This window comes from Oryzias melastigma, linkage group LG23, assembly GCF_002922805.2.
Source record: "Oryzias melastigma strain HK-1 linkage group LG23, ASM292280v2, whole genome shotgun sequence".
Lineage (NCBI taxonomy): Eukaryota > Metazoa > Chordata > Actinopteri > Beloniformes > Adrianichthyidae > Oryzias > Oryzias melastigma.
In genome coordinates, this window is record NC_050534.1 from 5,921,761 (window position 1) to 5,927,169 (window position 5,409).

General features: G+C 36.0%; 1 protein-coding gene across 1 annotated transcript in view; it reads left to right on the top strand.

The window, feature by feature from the left end:
* The window catches only part of LOC112156560 (proton myo-inositol cotransporter), a 158,582-nt gene that overhangs the window by 1,795 nt on the left and 151,378 nt on the right, over positions 1 to 5,409 (top strand). Inside the window, exon 2 of the mRNA XM_036210240.1 lies at positions 631 to 1,216. The gene's annotated coding sequence lies outside the window, so the exon portion shown is untranslated. The remainder of the gene's footprint in view (positions 1 to 630; positions 1,217 to 5,409) is intronic.

Consider the following 5,409-nt stretch of genomic DNA (forward strand, 5'->3'; position numbering starts at 1 on the left):
TGTTTTCATTTCTGGAAGGTGTAAAAACAAGTCAAACAACAACTTTAATATCAACTTTATGATATAAAAAAAGCTTAAAAAAATAATCAAACAAACAAAAAAAACAACAACAGCAGGCTCCAGTAATAAGTTCATAATTCTTACCCCATTGACATTAAATAAGCATACTCCATTAAATAAGCATACGATCTATCAATTGGGAGAGAATATGGTCTTACCGAGAATTCTTATTTTAAAAAAAAAATTTACAGACATATTTACTCAAGCTAAAATTACTTTGCTAATACAAACTTCCTTGATAAGATTATTTTTTACATGCAAGTCGGGCCTTTTTACTTCCTTAAGACAAGATTTTGCAATGTAGGTCAAATGAATTCATTATCTATTAAAAAAATATATATATATATTTTAAGAGAAAGAAACCAAAAAGGAACAACTTTTTTTTAACCTAAATCAAATGGTTGAATCTGTTTTAAGGCTGTTTTTCTCCAGCATGGATATACTTTAAACATTAGGCAGAACTTTGCATTGGTAAGACTTATTGGTTGAGTAATGACCTTAAGATTTAGCCCTTTGCGGGTTGTTTTTTTCCATTTTTTTGTGCAACATATTTGTGGTTTTATTTTGAAGGGACGCCAGGAGGCGCTCAACAGGAAGTTGTCAGTCAAGCTAGCGTGGAGGGCTGAATTCGCCTCGTGTCTTCCAAAATGGTGAAACTAAAGTTAAAGTTATAAAAAATGAAAGTTTGCCATATCCCATAGCACCTGGTTGATGAGGGAACGAGGTTTGTAATAATTTGTGTTTTGGCAGCTTTTTAGTTCTGTTTTTTCTCATAATTTTACGTTGTTAGCACATTATAATTTTGCCCAGTAGGTTGCACTGTGATGCCAAGCTAATGCTGAGTCATAGTTTGAAATGTACGGTAATAGTATGATTTATATCTTGTTTACACAGAAAGGAACATATTTTTATTGTGAAATAAATTTGTTAAAATATAGTGATTTAGTTTAATCAAAATTGTCAAAGTTATAAATTAATGGTGTAAAGTTTTAAGGTTTAGAATAAAACAAAAGTGTTGAATTGGTTAATACAACAACTGTAAGAGATGCAAAAATGTATTTTTTATTTTTATTTTTTGTAGCTCTTACGGTGTGTTCACATACATGGCCTAATGAAGGGTTGCCAACTTTTCAACAGAGGATGGATGCTACAAGAGGTATTGAGCTTTTCCATTTATTTATTTATTTTCATTTCCACAAAAATGAAAGATCTTGCACAAGTTATTTCACTATAAGGAAATTAAAGGGAACAGAACGAAGAAAACTTGGGTTTTTTTGCCCCTTTTACATCATTTGAATAAGATAAGTAAATTCCAAAGAAAAAATGAAATATATACACATATTCAAATCATTACATACATACAAAAAAATAAGAAAAGAAAATTAAAAAATATATTAAAAATAGACCAAAAAATGGTGATGAATATTCTACTGCATGTTTACAAAGTCAAGGCCCTCTGGGTAAATAAATCCAGCCCTCCTGTTAATTTTATTTATGTTATTAATGGCCCGATGTTATCTTGCGCTTATACTTATATAATTATATAATAACTTGTATAATTTGGACAAAATATATTTTATGTAGCGTAAAATATTATTTAAGGTTTAAGTTGATTTATTCTGGAATGATATTCCTGTCTGTTTTTATTCATAGTAATGTAAAAAAGTTACATTTTAAAAATGAAGTTTAATTGTGTTAAATAAATATTTATCCTGTTCGGCCTGTGACCTAAGGTGTGTTTTGGATTTTGGACCCCTGCGTGTTTGAGTTTGACACCCCTGATCAACTGATACTTTACCAAAATCATTGGTGTAGGACTGGCATGAAGAAAACCAGGGTCTGCTTCCCAAAGGGGCGCGATGACTCCATGTGAGTTCCTAGGGAAGACCCTTCATGGTACTGCCTAGCAATGTAGTTAAAGGGTCCCGGATCTGGGTTTTCCTGTGGCAACAAGGAAATAATACAGGGTTTTGTCAGAAAGGGAATCTGATTTGAGAACCAAGAGTGCGGATCACTGAAAGCTGATCTGCTGTGATGACTTCTGACAGGATGTGTCGACTCAAACTGATGACGCTATTAGGATATGCAGTGAAACCTTTGAAAGAAGATTTTAAATCCAGTTGCTATGACTCAACTTCAAGACAAAAAGCGTGTTTGAGATGACCAAGGAGGATGCAGAGCTGCGCAGGGTTAGTTTTTAGCTCAATCATCTCATGTTTGCCATCATTAAAGTATCGGGAGAAAAGGAAGGGTTCAAGGCGCCTACCTAAACCAGCACAGCCAGAAAATAGGTATTGCCCTGGCTGAAAACCACCTTGATGACTACAAACTGTGTCCTGACAGTATCTGGAGTTTGATGTAATGAAGATCAGAAATAACTGGTGCTAAAGGAAGGAAATCTGCATAAAATAAACAATATTTCAAATCACCTGCGATTATGTGTGTTATTGTTTCCTTTAAAAGTTAATTTAAATTTAAATTGTATTTATTTCTCAAGGGCAGTGCACTCAAAATTATCCCAGCGGCTATTCTCTTTATCTGTTGCCCTCTGACAAATGTAAAAAAAAAAAATAATATAAAAGAAATAACAGCACAGATCAGATCAGAGAGGCATATTAAAATTCAACCAAATGCAAAGGACGACCCCCAACTTGCCGTTCTCATACAGTCTCGCCGTTTGCCTTTGTCTCAGGCGCCTTTCCCCACCCTCGCCTGGTCTCAGAGACGATCCAGGTGAGGCGCTGAGTGATCTCAAAAACTTTTATTGCCACCTTGATGAAAGAAAATTTTCACCGACATCATTGTGTATCCCTTAATATTAACCCCTTAAGACCTGAATTCATAAACTAGCTAGGGCTAAAGTATGAGAACAGATTATGTGACATTGATCAGCTTAAACCAGGGGTCGCCAACCTATAACAGTGAAAGAGCCATTTGGGATCGTTTTCTACTGATCAAAACCTACAAGGAGCCACATACTTTAGCCTTTAAGAAACTTTTATTTAGGGCTGGGTTAAAAAATATCCATTTGAATCGATTTGTGCTTAATAGATCAATAATCGATTCACAAAAGATATAAATCGATTTAGCACATAAAGCTAAAGTCCACTAACTTGATGCTAACAATTAATAGAATTTCCAATAATGCTAACATTCGGTTGACCAAAAAATACATTGTTGCCTAAATGAACATCTCTATTTACTTGTAAGCATTAATTTTCCAAACTCTTTTCAGGAAATATTTTTTAAAGTAACTATCTGTGGTCTAAAACATTATTTTTGTCCTTAATACTGTTTTCTTCTTCTTGAATAAAGTGTACTTCTATAGCGTGATCGCCACTTAGTGGCCAAACTGAAACGTCCTCCAGGAGAAGAGAACAATGTTTACAATGTTAATGATCTGAACATTTTTGTTAGAACTTCTCCTTTTGAGAATCTATGTGACACTGTATAATATAAATTGAATCTGAGCTGTTTGCTCAGCTGTTGGACAGGACAAGTTAATAAAAAAAAAATACTATAAAACAAATTATTTTACTAATGTGGAGGCTGGTCCGCCTAGCAATCAGCCTCATTCCCGCCACCTGTTTTCCACAGCATTTAAGCCTCCACCTCCCATTCCTCCTCGCCAGAAGGTCACCCACGTTCTCGTGATCAAGCTAAGCAAAAACCTGTTTCTCGCCAAGCCTGCAACATTAGCACACCAAGCCTGCAACGCCAAACCTGCAACGCCTACCTCGCCAAGCCTGCAACATTAGCAACGCCAAGCCTGCAACATTAGCAACGCCAAGCCCGCAACGCCAAGCCTGCAACGCCAGCCTCGCCAAGCCTGCAACGCCAGCCTCGTCCTTACTAAGCAACCCTCCAAGCCCGCCTCTCTCTCTCTCGTCGTCCTGCCTGTTCCGCTCGCCCCTCTAACTGCCTCTTTCGCCCTGCCTCTGCCATTCTCTCTCCACCAGCGAGGAGCTTCACGTGCTTGTGCCACTTCTCTCCGGCTTCACCTCAACGCTTCCCCGGAGTCGCTAAGCTGCTCGCTAGCGCCATTCCTCCGAACTGGAGAGAGAGCCGTATTGCAGGATCATTGTAATAAAACTCTTTCATTGATTTCCCTCTGGTCCTGAGTCATTGCATCCTGGGGTACCCTCAAGTGTTCTCCCTAATTCCTGACAACTAATGCATTTTATAGTATGTGAACTGTATCAGATTAATATAAATGTATAAAAATTATTAAGTAATTATTAATGTATTCCCTAACAAATGTGTATACATGTGTAAACTTAAACTTGAATTGAATTAAAGAATCGAAAATAATCGGAATCAAATCGATTCAGGCTCTTGTGAATCGAATCTAATTGTTTCTGTAAATTATAACCGATACCCAGCCCTATTTTTATTTTAATTAATGGCCTTATTTTTTTAACAATGTCTATGTTTTGGCACAAACAAAAGCAAAAATATAAAAAGAAACTAACATCTCTCAAAATCTTATTTATTTATTTATTTTTTTAACGTTTGACAGAAGCTCAAATAACTTATTTTATAAAAGATGCTTGGTGCTAAACAGGATCATCTCAGTGCAGCTCTTGGCAGCTGGTAACAAATGTTGTGCAGCATAAGATGATATATGCTTTTAACCCATAAAAGATCAAAAGTTTTACCAATTTTTTGCTTTGCAAACAAAATCTGTTTATTCTGGAGGTAGCGTTTGAGCAAACAGGGATGTGAAAACCTATGTAGTTTACCATCTATGTGCACCTCAGCCATCATTTCATAAATTTAACTAATCTACATTAAATAAATGCTAATTAAGTAATACTCACTTAAAAAAAATGCTATTTTCTTTTTCTTTTCATTTTTTGTTATTTTTTCCCCTCTTTGTTTCATCAGTCTTACATTGCTGGGTTTTGTTATTTTAGTTTGGAGTTGGATCTTGGTAGTCTTAGTTTGTGGGATTTGTTTATTTGTTTTCTTTAGGTAGTTTTGGTTAGACAGCCATTAGCAGGGAGCTCCTGACTCAGACGGTCGACATGTCTGGGTCAGCAGTCTCTCTGATTTATTTTATGTTTTTCCAAGGAGCCTTCATTGAGAGATAAAAGAGCCACATTGGGCTCTGGAGCTGCAGGTTTCAGATCCCTGTCTTAAACCATGTCATATATTTCTGATCCATTTATGAATATTGACTGAAGTATTCCCAGAACACTTAGGCTGAATCTGAATTCTTCCACTACCCCTCTGGGTGTTCCGCATTGCACTGTGCCGTGAAGAAGAAACTAATTTTTTGACGTGGATGTTCTCTGATTCGCAGAAGTTTACATTTAAATGTAACTAATGACTTTTTGTTTCAGCATG